Below are 15,728 nucleotides of genomic sequence, written 5' to 3' on the forward strand. Positions count from 1 at the left end.
ATATGGCAGATAATGTTCTCAGATTATAGCTAGTCCTTGCATTTTGTTTAAAGCATCTTTTAACTGAAATTTTTAAATTTAATTAAATGTATCCATCTTACTTTTATTGGGGGTGGGGGGTACACCTCTTTCACGCAGTATTTCTCTGACCTGAAGTCATTTGTCTCTATTGTCTTCTATAACTTCTTAAAACTTTTATAGTTTCACCTTTCCCATTTCAGTCTTGAATCCTTCAAAGGTACTTAATAGTATTAATTAGAAATTTCATTTCTCACTTTCTATATGTGTTCATGTGTATATATATTTTTCCAGCATGTTTTGATAATTCTGTGCCTTTTATTCAGTCATTTCAAAACTATTTGTTGAATTCCCAGCACTATTTGTTAGCAGTGAGACTATCATTTCTCAGTCTGCCTGTGAAGTAAAGAGCAGACTAGTGAATGCAATGGAGGAGGCAGATGGGGAAGGGATTGAAAGATTTCAGTCTATATGTTCAGGGAACATTCTAGGCATGGGGCTGGCTGTACAGGTGGATGGCCAGTGCAGTTGCACAGGGCTTTATGCCTAGAAGGCCGAGTTTAGTTTAATGGTCTACTCTTACCACACTGCAATTATAATATTTGCACACGCAACTCCACTTTTTAATTTTGTACCGGGTATATGAGACCGTACAAATTATGTCCAGAGAAATTGTCTGGAAACATTTGTCTTTAGCTTACTTTTGCTATTTTCTACCTTCCATTGGTTGAGGTCTTACAGATTTAAGGATATTTATCTGCTCTTGTGTTTAAGAATAGATTTTACATTTTGCTTTCTCTTCCAATATGAAAAACTTTCAGCTGTTCAGATAAAAGGATCAAAAATAATTCATACGTTGACTTTAGTGAAAGATAATAGATTACCATGTGATTTATTCCACTATAAAAAAAAAAGTGATAAAAACAATGAACACTCAATTTGCCTAACAAAAGGGTGGTATAAGAGAGTACATGTGGTGACTATCAAACAGAAAGATTATGGTCACTCAGGTATTTTCTCAGCCCACACTAAATTTCTTTTTCTCTCTACTGAAATCCACAAGTTAGAAATATATTTAATTTTATAAACTTCTAAACCACATAAGCCTTCCTACAGAGACTTATGACCCTGTACTTTGTTTCCTATCTACACCTAGCCGAGATCAATAAACACTGAGTACTTGAGGGGCACCTGGGTGGCTTAGTCTGTTAAATGTCTGACTTCGGCTCAGGTCATAATCTCACAGTTCATGGGCTCGAGCCCTGCAACAGTCTCTGTGCTAACAGCTCAGAGCCTGGAGCCTGCTTCGGATTCTGTGTCTCCCTCTCTCTCTCTGCTCCTCCCCCATTCATGCTCTGTCTCTCCTTGTCTCTCAAAAATAAATAAAAGTTTTTTGTTTTGTTTTTTTTAAAGTAAACACTGAGTACCTGAGAATTCAGGTTGGTGAGGAGCAAAGGAGAAAGTAAGGGGAGGTCATTTAGATCCCAAGAGAAGGAAACTCAGGTCAGATTCCAAACAGTGAAACTCTTTGGACAATATGAAAGCATCTCCATCTGATGGACGGCAACCCTGTAAATAATGACGGAAACCACATGATTTCAAAAACTTACCCCCCACTTAATTGGATATGCCTGGCCAGGGTGGATACCTTCTGGTTTGAAAGTAGCAATACTCCATCCCTCATCAAGGTGCAAGTAGTAAGTGGGAGTAATGACAGATTTTGCACAGCCTGGTGTGCGAAACACAAAGAGTAGAAGCAGGGGACGTTCAGAGCCATGAGGCTATCTACATTTGAGCAGACAATGGAGGCAGAAAGGTAAGATCTGCCCTTCCCTGAGCCATGGCTCTGGGAAGGAGGAAGAGACTGGGCTTCAAGTTATGTACGAAAGATAACCTGACTTGTTTCTCACCAAGTACAAGTCTGAAAATTCTAAGTTACTTATTTTTTAAAGTATTTTTAATGGTTACTTATTTTTGAGAGAGACAGAGCATGAACGGTAGAGGGGCAGAGACAGAGTGAGACACAGAATCCGAAGCAGGCTCCAGGCTCTGAGCGGTCAGCACAGAGACCAACACGGGGCTCAAACTCATGAACTTCAAGATCATGATCTGATCCAAAGTCAGGCGCTCAACCGACTGAGCCACCCAGGCATGCCCTAAGTTGTTTATTTAATTTAAATATCCAGTATTCATCTGGAAAAGTGACAAAAAGGCATTCATGGGCAAAAGTTAGTTAATAAAATCTTTATGATTTTCTTCGACCAGTAGAGGGACCCATTTCTTATGGTAATGTTTTTTTCATTTCTTCCCTTCTGGAAGTCATTCTTCCTTTCCATAGGTAATCCCAGGCTTTCTAAATCATTCCTATTGTTGTTTGGGGCCCCACAGGATGACAAAGATATGGGCTGTGATAAGGAGTGGTGTCCAAGAGCAGGGGAGTGGGGCACAGTTACTGGAATATAAACATGAGGCTAGGAAAGAAAATAGCATGAGTAGCTACAAGTAGGTATATGTTTGTAGCGGGGTCTGAGGGGCACAGAGTGACAAGAGATAGTACTTTGAAAAAGATGAAATAAACTATAAATCAATTTAGGAATTATTGGTAATAAATAAGAAATCAATAAAAGGAGATCAAAGAATAGAAGACTCATGAGATGGCTGCAGTCAAGAAACTGAAGTCCATGGAGACAAAATCTCATCTTCACAGGGAGGTCAGAATAGAGATATCTGCTTTGCTAGAAGGGCATAGAAAGGTGAGAAAGAATTACAACAATATTTCACATCTTAAGCTGTGAATTATTTTCTTCCTTCTAGCAAAGAATGGAATTTTTTCATCAGTTGGCCAAAATTCAATAGTAAATATGAAATCAACTTTGTAACTGAGGGACCAACATTAAGAGACTGTAATGGAAAGGAATAGATGGGGAACAAAATAGAATTGACTGTTAGTACATGATTTATGAATCAGGCATAATATATTTAGGTCATTGGCTCTGAAGACAGGGAGAGATTATTTCAGGAGACTGAAATAAACCAAATGATTTCAAAAACACACTTTACATACACAAGATTAAAAAAGTGTGCTGTAGTCACATTGAACTTTCTATGTGTTTCAAAAAAACTTTTCAAGCACTGTTTTTACTGAATGTGATCAGGATATACACTTATTTCAATATTACTTCAGCTTTCAGGATTCATTTGTTAAGATAGGCATATCGAATGGAGAAAAGGGATAAATAAAATAAGGTAAAATTTAAAAGTTATTTTGCTCAATTCATTCCATGGAGCAACTACCTATTATATGTACTAATCATAGAATTTCTAAGAATCCACTTTTCTTAGTGCACTCCTAGCATCCATCAAATTGGACTTCTAAGAGAATAACAAAGGGCTGCTTGCTCAACCAAAAATTTGTATAAGTGGTAAAACTAAATAATCTTTTGCTAAAATATTATATACAATTCATGACCATTTATGTTTCACTATACAAATGTTAATCCTTAACTCAGACACTGTCTCACTGAAAGAGGGAATACTGAAGCCTGTTAAAACCCAGACAGTGCAGCTGAACCAGGGAAATAGGGGAAAGTATAAACAAATCAAAGGCTTAACCTTGCAAGAAAGACGTGTCAATCTAAACAAAACTGTACTTCTCATTTTCCTCACATGTGATTTTGGCAACACAAGGACAACATTATTGGCAACACTAGCTTTGCACTGTGAACTAAGCAGTGACATTCATTGTCTTTCCGAAAGAGAGAGTCTTTCCTAGAATAACCAACTAGAGTGAACGGTCATATGTTTACATTCCTCGATATTTTTTTTTTATTCTAGAAAGCACCCACAAGGTTTTCTGAAAGATCAGTATCTGCCACAATAATAACAAAGGAAAACTAGGGAATGTATCAATTAGCTTTTGCAGTGTAAAAAGCTACTTTAAAACTTAATGGCTTAAAACAGCAAGCATTTATCATTGCTCAGATTTTTCTTTTTTTATTTCTTCGTCAGTTCTTCCTCTCTAGGTAGGCTTGACTAAGACTTGATGCTTGAGAATGGTCTCACTCACATGTACGACAGTTACTAAGATGATTGATCTACAGATTCCTTGCTCAGGAAGGTCTCTCATCCTCCAGACGACCTGAATTTCCAAACATAACAGCATCAGGGTTCCACAGACTAACAAGACAGCAAAATCCAACGCGTGGTTTTTAAGTCTTTGCATTACAATTGCTAAGTTGCCATTGCTCAAAGCAAGTTATATAAACAAGAATCAAGGAAAAGAAAATGGACTCTATCTCTTTTTTTTTTTTTTTTTAAATTTTTTTTTCAACGTTTTTTATTTATTTTTGGGACAGAGAGAGACAGAGCATGAACGGGGGAGGGGCAGAGAGAGAGGGAGACACAGAATCGGAAACAGGCTCCAGGCTCCGAGCCATCAGCCCAGAGCCTGACGCGGGGCTCGAACTCACGGACCGCGAGATCGTGACCTGGCTGAAGTCGGACGCCCAACCGACTGCGCCACCCAGGCGCCCCTGGACTCTATCTCTTGATGGAAGAGTTGCGAGTTAAAAAAGATGTCAAGTCAAACTTCATTTTGAGTTGTTTTTTTTTTTTTTTTTTTTTATGTAGGGTGTAACATAAGGGTCCAGTTTTATTCTTTTCCATTTTTCCAGTTTTCCTGGCACCATTTGTTAAAGAGACTATGCTTTCCCTGATGTGTATTTTTGGCATCTCTTTTGAAGATTAGTGGTATATGTATAGATTTATTTCTGGATTCTCTGTTCTGTTCCATTGTCCTATAGGTCTGTCTTTAGGCCTGTACAATGCCGTTTTGATTATGAAGCTTTGTAATATATTTTGAAATCATTCTGATGTCTCCAGCTTTGTTTGTATTTCTCCAGGTTGTTTTGTTTTTGCTATTTGGGACCTTGTGTGGTTCCATATGAATTCTAGGTTTTTTTTTTTTCTTTTTTTCCTTCCTATTTCTATAAAAAATACCATTGGGGTTTTGACAGGGATAGCATTGAATCTGTAGATCACTTTGGGTAGTAGGGACATTTAACAATATTAAGTCTTTTATTTCACGAACACAGGATGTCTTTCTATGAGTTTGTGTCTTCTTAAATTTATTTTTAATTTTTTTTTAAATTTCTTTCATCAATATTTTATAGTTCTCAGTGTACAAGTAGTTCACCTCTTTGGTTAAGTCCTCATACTGTGAAACTCCTAAAAGAAAACATACAGGAAACACTTTTTGACATTGGTCTTGGCAATAATTTCTTGGCTACCACACCAAAAGCACAGCCATCAGGGCGCCGGGGTGGCTCAGTCGGTTAAGGGTCCAACTTCAGCCCAGGTCATGATTTCGCAGTTCATGAATTTGAGCCCCATATCGGCCTCTGTGCTGACAGCTCAGAGCCTGGAGCCTGCTTCAGATTCTGTGTCTCCCTCTCTCTCTGCTCCCCCCACTCATACTCTGTCACTCTCAAAAATAAATAAACATTAAAAAATATTACAAAAAAAGAAAAAAAGCACAAGCATCAAAACCAAAAATCAACAAGACGGACTACATTCAATTAAAAAGCTTCTGCACAGTGAAGGACACCGCGAAATGCAAAAACTATCTAGAACGAGAGAAAATACCTGCAAACTCTGTATCTAATACATGGTTAATCTCCAATATATATGTATAGAACATCTGCAAGTCAATAGCAATAATAATAATAATGATAGCAATAATAACAACCATTTTTTAAAAAGGGCAAAGGACTTGAGTGCACATTTTTCCAAAGAAGACACACACATGGCCAATGGATACATAAAAAAGGTGCTCAATATCACTAATCATCAGGGAAAAGCACATAGAAACTAACAAAATATCAATTCACACTTATTAGGATAGCTATTATAAATACACACACAACAATAACAAAGTATTAGTGAGTATGTGAAGAAATTAAAATGCATACATGCTGTTGATAAGAATGTAAATTGGTACAGTGATTATGGAAAACAGTATAGAGTTTCTTCAAACAATTAAAATAGAGGGACACCTGAGTGGCTCAGTCAGTTGGTCACAATCTCACGGCTTGTGAGTTCAAACCCCAAATCTGAGCCCTGGCTTGGGATTCTCTCTCTTCCCCTCTCTCTCCATCCCTCCCCCATGTTCACTCACTCACTGGCTCTTGTGCTCTCTCTCTCTGTCTCTCAAGATAAATAAATAGACTTAAAAAATTAAAATAGAACTAATATATGATCCAGCAATCCCACTTCTGGGTCTATATCGAAAAGAGTTGAAATGAGGATCTCAAAGACATATTGGTACTACCACATTTATTGCAGCATTATTCACAATACTCAAGATACGGAAACAACCTACATGTCCATCATAGATAAATGGATAAAGAGAATGTGACACACACACACACACACACACACACACACACACTGTATACAATGTTTTTGTATGTTATATAATAAAATACTACCTGACCTTAAAACAAAGGAAATCTTGCCATATGCAATGACATGGGTGAACCTGGAGTACAGTGTACTAAGTGAAATTAAGCCAGTCACTTCGGAAGGACAACCACTACATGATTCTATTTTATAAGATATCTAAGCTAGTCAAACTTCTCAAAGCAGAGAGTAGTGGGAATTGCTAGAGGCCTGGGGCAGAATATTTGGGGAGCCATTGTTCAATGGCTATAAAGATGACTAAGTTCTAAAGATCTGATCTACACCATAGTATCTATAGCTAACAACACTTTATTGCACAATTAAAAATTTGTTAAAAGAGTAGAAGTATATTAAATGTTTTTACCACAAATTAAGAAAAAAAGTTATATTGCAAAGGTAAATGTATACAGAGAGTGAGATTTGTGTCCATTTTTTTTTAATTTACCATAGAATGAATTAACATGGGTAGAATTGTTGGAAGAAAATCAAAACAAAAATAGGATTAATAGGAAAAAATGTATTTTTTTACTCTTCTTTTGAATTCCAACCAAAATCTCATCACCGAAATTTGAACATCACTTCTAAAATAGTATCTAAAAAATAAGAGTCAGATATTTAAGGATCCATACAGTTACTGTTATACAACTCTAGAATAATATTGGTGTAAGAACGTCTTTTTCTAAGCCCTGAGATCATTTAGAGTTTTAGAGGAACATAGTTTTATGTTTGCTTTTTTATAATCTTTCTTCGGTGAGAGACTGCCTTGTCCTAGGCTATGTGGATAGGGGTAGATCAAGCATTAGTTCAAGTTCCAAACCTACAGTCGCCTCCTAACTAGTAACTCCTTCCCCATTGGGGAATTTTTCATGTTTAGTGCCTTCCTATAGTTCAGATTTTAGTGATGAGTACGTAAGGTGTCCACGGTGGGGGGGGGGGGGGGGGAGAGAAGAAGCGAAGAGGGAAAGGTGATGCAGAATATCTCTGTTGGCACCTCTGAAATCAATCACAAAGATAGGAAATTCTGATTTTTCCTGTGAATAGGAACTGCCTCGGACTACGTTTCATGAGTACATGGAACAACCTATGAGCTTTTTAGCAAATAGAAACTCAAGATCTCTATGTGTGAAGCCATGGTCTTCACTGAGCTCTATATTGATAATGATATGACATATGCAAATATTCATAATTTAGAGAATATAGTCTCATAAAATGGGCCTTTCACTTTTAGGAAAGTTCCAACAAGCATAGAGGAAGGAGATCAAAAAGAGGTTCTGGTCTTTAAAAAAAATGGGGCACCTGGGTGGTGCAGTTGGTTGAGCATCCAGCTTTGGCTCAGATCATGATCTCACAATTCGTGAGTTCAAGCCCTGCAGTGGGCTCTGTGCTGACAGCTCAGAGCCTGGAACCTGCTTCAGGTTCTGTGTCTCCCTCTCTCTCTGCTCCTCACCTGCTCTCACTCTGTCTCCTTCTCCCTCAAAATAAATAAACATAAGAAAAAAAAAGAGGCCCTGGTCATACTCAGATTCAGGTCCAGAGAAGCATTTCTGACTGTGCATAGTTAAAAAAATAATTATTAGGTTGTATCTCCTAATACAGCCAAATGATTCAGTGTACAATATAGCAAATCAAAACGCTGTATGATCACACCTGACTCTGGATTCCAGTTTTGCCATTTGTAAACTGGGTCATCCTGGGCAACTAATTGTTCAACTACTCTAAGCCTAAACTTTCTGATCAGTAAAACTGTAATAATAACAACAATAATAATAATATCTGTGTGATTTACAAAAGTTTAAAGTAACTTTTTTTTAAATTTTTTTTAACGTTTATTTTTGAGACAGAGAGAGACAGAGCATGAATGGGGGAGGGTCAGAGAGAGAGGGAGACACAGAATCTGAAACAGGCTCCAGGCTCTGAGCGGTCAGCACAGAGCCCGACGCGGGGCTCGAACTCACGGACCGCGAGATCGTGACCTGAGCCGAAATCGGACGCTTAACTGACTGAGCCACCCAGGCGCCCCTACAAAAGTTTAATGTACATCATGCAACAGCATATTTTATTAGCTATTGTCTGTGGTTAATTTTATACTGAAAGACAATGGAACAGTTATTCCTCTTACCTTTCAGTGAACGTGAACAACCTTAACAGCAGCTAACAGGAAGATACAGATGAATCTCAAGGCTAAATATATTCCCACACCTCTAAAAAAATCACAAATATGCCTAACATTTAAAGGAATTCCAAAGACTACTTTGAAAGAACAAGAGTTCTCCAAACTCTCCCTAACTTATCCATGCACTGTGACTTCCAATTATAATGATCTGGTAGCTCTTTGGGTATCTGGTCTAAGGATTGGTGACTAACCCTATTCTTTAATTAATCAAACCAGAATCTGGAGGATCATCTTCCATAAAGTCCAGATGGTAAAGCAGGAAAACTAGTAAATGCACATCTACCCTGGCAGTCTAAAAATGAATTCTTTTCAAGTCACCATACTTCATGTTTACTGTCCCAAAGAATTGACCAGGTGTTCATGGAAGCCAACTTTGAGGTTTCTAAATTCTTTCCATCCTCTCTATGCCCTGGGGGCAATACTCACCTCAGTGAAAGATCAGATTCCCTCAGCACACAGGAAGAGAGTTGTTTATTATAAGCACTAAGTGCCAAACGCATTATTGGAAAACCAGCCAAGATTATTGCACCCTACTCCACGTGAATACCAGAGCTTTTTGCTGGGGTTGTTGGAGTTTATCTGATTGTATTTAAGAAGACTGTAACGTAATACTGCAAATTTAACATGAATAGAAAAATCACAGTGAACAAAAGCCACTTTTTCTAGAGTAGCTACCTATTCTGACTAGGAAAGTCAACAAAGAATAAAATATTGCAGTATAGCACTTTCAGAAATAGGACATTAGCCAAGGCCTGCTAGAAGTCCAATGTTCCGAGTTCACCTGGTATATCACATTGCCAACATACACGGTCAGGAGAAAACATCTTCAAACAGCCTTAATCCTATTACAATGAAAGCAATTGAAAGCCATTCAAGGCTGAAGAAATAAAGATGTAAAACAGAATTCTTTTTCTGAAAACAGAAAATCTTGATATTATGTTTATAGAAGTTAACTTATTATAAAGATATTAACTATATTAATATTAATATTAATATTAAGATATATTATAAATATATAAAGATAAAGTACATTTTTATATACAGAAATATTCATATTTAACTACAGCTTTCCATTTAGACTTCTTTTTTTTTTAATTTTTTTTTTAACATTTTATTTATTTTTGAGACAGGGAGAGACAGAGCATGAACAGGGGAGGGTCAGAGAGAGGGAGACACAGAATCTGAAACAGGCTCCAGGCTCTGAGCTGTCAGCACAGAGCCCTACGCGGGGCTCGAACTCACGGACCGCGAGATCATGACCTGAGCCGAAGTCGGCCGCTTAACCAACTGAGCCACCCAGGCGCCCCCATTTAGACTTCTTTAAATCTTAATGTTTTCAACAATATTATCAATCTTAATACATCTCTAATAGTATCAATGGATGTGAGCAGAGATAATGAAGTCCTCAAACTCAGTTGAGATCATGACCCTTTTCAAGGTAACTGAAATGTATGTTATTTTTTCTTCATCTAATTTCTTTCAGTGCTTATGACAGGGGAGGGTGATTTTAACAGTATTAAGAAATGTTTTTTTGTTTTGTTTTGTTTGCTTTGTTTTTAAGGTAGAACTATCTTGAGGTTTATAAAAGAATGTCTTTAAAGTTTATCTTTACTTACAGTGAAATAGAAAAACTAAACACATCTCCCATAGCATATTTTGTTAAGGACATAAATTATTAAGCAGAAGCTACCAAATTTTTAGGTGGGGCAGAAGCAGGCTAATTTAGTAAAATTATACTGATATAAGCTCATGTTTTCCTTATAAAAATTAGCTAGAAAATTATCAAGAATTAAGGTTTTCCTTTTTTTTTTAACATTCATTTTTGAGAGACAGAGAAAGAGCATGAGTGGGGGAGGGGCAGAAAGAGAGGGAGACACAGAATCTAAAGCAGGGTCCAGGCTCTGAGCTGTCAGCAATGAGCCCGACTTGCGGCTCAAACTCACATACTGTGAGATCATGACCTGAGCTGAAGTTGGACCCTCAACTGACTGAGCCACCCAAGTGCCTCCAAGAATTAAGTTTATTTTTATTTTAAGTTTGCCTTTCTTATGATAGAAGATAAATTTCAGAAACTCATCCCTTTGTTGTTTTAATACCTTAGCTTTTATCTTTAAAGAAAATAATATGTCAAGAGCTAAGTGTAAACGCTTTTATAGAATTCAGTGACATTAGCCTTTTGCACATAAACAGATTAAAAATTTTAGAAGGACGGCAAAAACTTCACCTCATAGATAAGAGAGTCACGATTCCTACTATGTAACTCTTGTCAACTATCATCTACTTGATTTTGTGATGAGAAAAACTGAAAAAAACTGAGTATTTTAGCAGTTGTTACTCTTATCGCTATGTAAAATATAAGTAAAATAAAAATTTATAAAATACATATAAATATATATCACAGTGATAATTTTCGACATCTTCTGATATGTGTATTATAAAAGAGTTACAATAACTCTGTGAGGGTCTAAATGGTTATGTTCAGGTGACTGGATATACTTAGTAGCATTGGTATTTCATAATCAACAAAGACAGTGTATTTTTCCAATTCAGCTTTAAGAAACTGGCAAAGAGATTTCAAATGCTAGCCTTGTTCTATAATGGAGATTAGCCCACGCCCTCTGACTAAAGCATATGGAGCTGTATGTCCTAAGAAAAGATAACAGAATGATATTTACATTTTGCAATTCAAGTCAATTCATTAACATTTAAGAGATTTTGTTTTGTTTTTTCCCTTGTTGAATACTGGAGTTTTCTTATCGTATCAATTAGACAGCAACTAAACATTAATATATCAATTTGATGGGAGAAATATCCTAAAACAAAGAATGGGAATGTTGTTATTTTCATGACATAATACAAGGTCTCCTGTGATTGACTGATTTAAACAGTGGCTCCAATTGGACGTCTAATTGCTGAGGCACAGAAGAAAAAGCAGTTGCTTCTATGATGAGGTATAGTTTATCTTCCTCCTGCTTGCTTCTAAGTTGGTCTTGTGACTTGCTTTGATCTGTAAAATGTGGCCGAAGTAGCACAGTGGCAATTACAAGCCAAAGCCTCAGAGATATATACTATGCCTTGGCTTCTCTTGGACTCTTGTCAATTCCATCTGCATAAGCACAAACTACCTTGCTAGAGGATTAGAGTTCCTGCGGGGAAGAGCTGAGATAGCTCAACCAATCACCAGCCATCCCCAGTCACAGAGCTGCCTAACTGACTTAAGCGTTGCGCTGATGGGTGAGCGTGACCAGCCAGATCAGGAACACTGGGCTGCTGAGCCAGCCTTAACACAGAGCGATGGAAACAAATGTTTACTCCTGTTCAGTGCATTGTCACTGTCAATGGCATTATTGTGCTAATAGTTTATGGATACCCCATTTCTAGGTCTTGTTTTATTGCTTATCTCCAAATTTCTTCACATTGCTCTCCTATTCCTAAGGAAACTGGATTATGTGGAAAAGCAGTACTAGAGAGGAAAGTACAGAATCAGGACCGGCCCCTAAGTTGCCTCTCTGTGTGATCAAAAAATACTTATTCCAACTCCCAGGGTTTCCCTTTCCTCATCTGTAATAATGCATGCATGTCATGTGTTGTGTGTGACATAATGTGCTCTCAGGAGTCTATTGTTGCTCTGAAATTCTGTGGTTCTGTGATCTTACGCTCAAACAAGTTCTATACTTTTCACGCAACCTTTCCATTTATATTTTCACAAATTAATCTGGCAAACCAAAGCAAGCCGTTGTTAAAGGTGAGTGATAACATACTCTGTCAATCCTTCTGGACAACAGGAGTGCTAATGAAAGTGTTTGCTGAGACTCTCTATACCAAGTAATGCTAAGTGGTTCCACTCGTCATCTTAAGGAACCCTTTCAACAAAAGTATAATGTAGTTACTACCATCCTCATTTTACAAATGAAGAAACAATCTCAAGATGGTTTTCTTCTTTAAATTCAAATAAATTGCAAAGTTGTATTCCCAGTACACGCCTAGACGTAATGACTATCTACCCACCTATCCTTCAACAGGGGTTTTTGAGGTCTGTCTTAAACGCCTGCTATCTTGACAGCTATTGAAAAATGTCATTTTTGGGGCGCCTGGGTGGCGCAGTCAGTTAAGCGGCCGACTTCAGCCAGGTCACGATCTCGCGGTCCGTGAGTTCGAGCCCCGCGTCAGGCTCTGGGCTGATGGCTCGGAGCCTGGAGCCTGTTTCCGATTCTGTGTCTCCCTCTCTCTGACCCTCCCCCATTCATGCTCTGTCTCTCTCTGTCCCAAAAATAAAAAAAAAAAAAAGAAAAATGTCATTTTTTTAAGGACTCTAGAAGCTACATATTTAAATTTGTGTAAACATGCCCCACCAGGCCGTAATTAAACATCTACTGAGTCAAAGCTCATTCTTTGGTGAGAAAAGACAATTTCTAAACCAGACTGCATAAAGGATGCGACAGAAGAGGTGACACTTGTTTGCTCTAATTTTGACTTAAATCAGTTTCTTGGGTGAAAATTGTAGTAAAAAAGGTTACCCAAGAAAAAGATAAAAAACTTAAACAACAAGCACTTACTTTTTGAAACAATATTACACAGCACAGAATTGCTTTTGTGATGATAAAGAAAAGTGTTTATTCAACAGCCGCTCTATGTTGTGTAAAGGAGTATAAAGGATTCTAACACATACGTCTATCCTCAAGGTTGTTACCATTTCAAAGATGAGCAGCCCTTTAGATACCACACTGGTTCTACCAGTGAGCTCGCCACAGCAATGCAGAGAAGTCAGTGCCTCATGGTAACACGGGCCCTGGAACAAACATGGCCCTCTAGTCTTGGCGGGAGACTGTGGGTAGGGTTTAGAATCACTGCGTTAGGAGAGAACTCTATACACCAGGAATCTCAACTTGCCCTCTCCATACAGGAAAGGCAATTAGTGCCCCTGCAGTATGAAGGCAGAACAAAAGTAACAGCAGACCAAAGACCAACTCTATCAATAAAAGGGCAGCAAAAAATTATCAGCTTCTTGACAAATTAAGCAACAAACAATGAATTCCAAAAATGCCTGGGCTCGTAGAAACTGTGTGCGTGTGTGTGTGTGTGTGTGTGCAGCTATATAGTATATATGGATAAAGAAAACAGGTGTATACACTGATGCTTTACTGGAGCTCAGGATGGAGGCATTAAGTATTTTTTTTCTCATTGCCTCTTTTTATTTTTTCCCAGGAAGAAAAAGTTATTCGAAATACAAAGATAATCAAAAACTAAAGAACTCTGAGTGGATGATTAGTGACACTAATCTATGTTCCCATTTAAGAATTTTCAGTTGACCTCTACAAAGTTTTGTTTCCTCAGGGACACCTACAGATCCTTCAGTAGTCATGGAAAGAATTATATATTTAAATTTGAGGGGTGCTTGGGTGGCTCAGATGGTTAAGCCACCATCTCTTGATTTCAGCTCAGGTCATGATCTCACAGTTGGTGGATTCAAACCCCCCATTGGGTCCTGCACTGGGCAAGCAAGGAGACTGCTTGGTTTTGTTTTTTTTTTTTTTTTCCTCTCTCTCTCTCCCCTGCTCCCCTGTTTGTGTTCTCACTCTCTCTCAAAAATAAATAAATATTAAAAGAATTTTAAAAAACTAAACTTAACTTGATACGAAAACACTTGAAGAGATCATGAGTTACTTTACTTTGCAATAAGATGAATGTAAAAAATTCCTGATTTTACCAATAAAATCTTTCTCATTCCAATCAAATAAATAAGCTGACTCACAAATGCTATGATGATAGTGAATCAATATTACACAATCAAGGCACATCGAATCGGATCCTTTTTTTTTTTTTTTTGTCCATGCTGTCTTTTCTATAGTTTCTTTTTCACTAAGTCTAAGGGTTTCTGCCATCCTGATGAGGTATTAGATCAAAACCTTTCTAGAGTTTACTGTATAGTGTCTAAGAAGTCACTGTTTAAGGAACCAAACTATACTTGCTTTGGCAGATGTTTGTTTTAAAATATACCTTTATTTTATTAGTTTGTAATGTGAACTATATCCTAAGAGTGAATCATCTTTGTGCTTCAGGTAGTTTCTTATTCATGCTTTTTTTGAATAGTGGTGAAGAGCACATATATAAAATTTACTTTTTTTTTTTTTTTTTGAGGGGGGGACATACACGTGAGCAAGGGAGGAGCAGAAGGAAAAGGAGAGAAAATCTTGAGCAGACGCCACACCCAATGTGGACAAAAGGCTTGATCTCATGACCCTGAGAAATCGACCTGAGCTGAAATCAAGAGTTGGATGCTTAACTGACTGAGCCACACAGGCGCCCTGGTAGTTAAGTGTTTAAATACAATGCCAGCACATGGAGAGAAGTCACACAAATACAATGATCTGAGAACATTTCATCAATCAGTACTTTGTAAATACTTTTTTAAAAAGTGACACTCTGGTATTCTAAGAATTGATTAGTGAAACTTTAGAGATGAAAAAGTCATTTACCAGAGCTAAATAGACTACATAAAAATAAGCTAATTTCAGAAGTAGACATTATAGAGGTGTCTGGGTGGCTCAGTCGGTTAAGCATCTGTCTCGATCCTCAGCTCAGGGTCTTGATCTCAGGGTCATGAGTTCAGACCCCAGATTAGGCTCCACACTCAGTGTGTGTGTGCAAGGTGAACATGATATGTAAAATCAATATTGACTTAAGTTGATTTACAATAAATGGATCTATATTCATAGTTCATTTTTATGTAAAAAATGCCTACTCTTCAAGAATGCCTAATTGATACAAAATGCCTCTTTTATCTCTTAAAAGGACAATTGTTATTCGATTTAGAGCACATTTGGATAATCCACCAACATTCTTCGGGGTAAACTTCTTATGCTCTGAATGTCTTTATCAGTGAGCTAACTGGGTGGATAGAATACATTTTTGTATTTAGGCCACAAAACCAAATCAAAACATTATGTATTAAAAGCAAAAATATGGTTAAACAATTGCAAAAAAAAAATAAAAAAGGAAGAAATGTGAATTCAGGGGAGTGTATACATTATTTTATAAATATATTTTTAATTATATATTTGTGTGTGTGTGTGTATAT

This window comes from Neofelis nebulosa, chromosome 4 (assembly GCF_028018385.1).
Source record: "Neofelis nebulosa isolate mNeoNeb1 chromosome 4, mNeoNeb1.pri, whole genome shotgun sequence".
NCBI classification, from domain to species: Eukaryota; Metazoa; Chordata; class Mammalia; order Carnivora; family Felidae; genus Neofelis; species Neofelis nebulosa.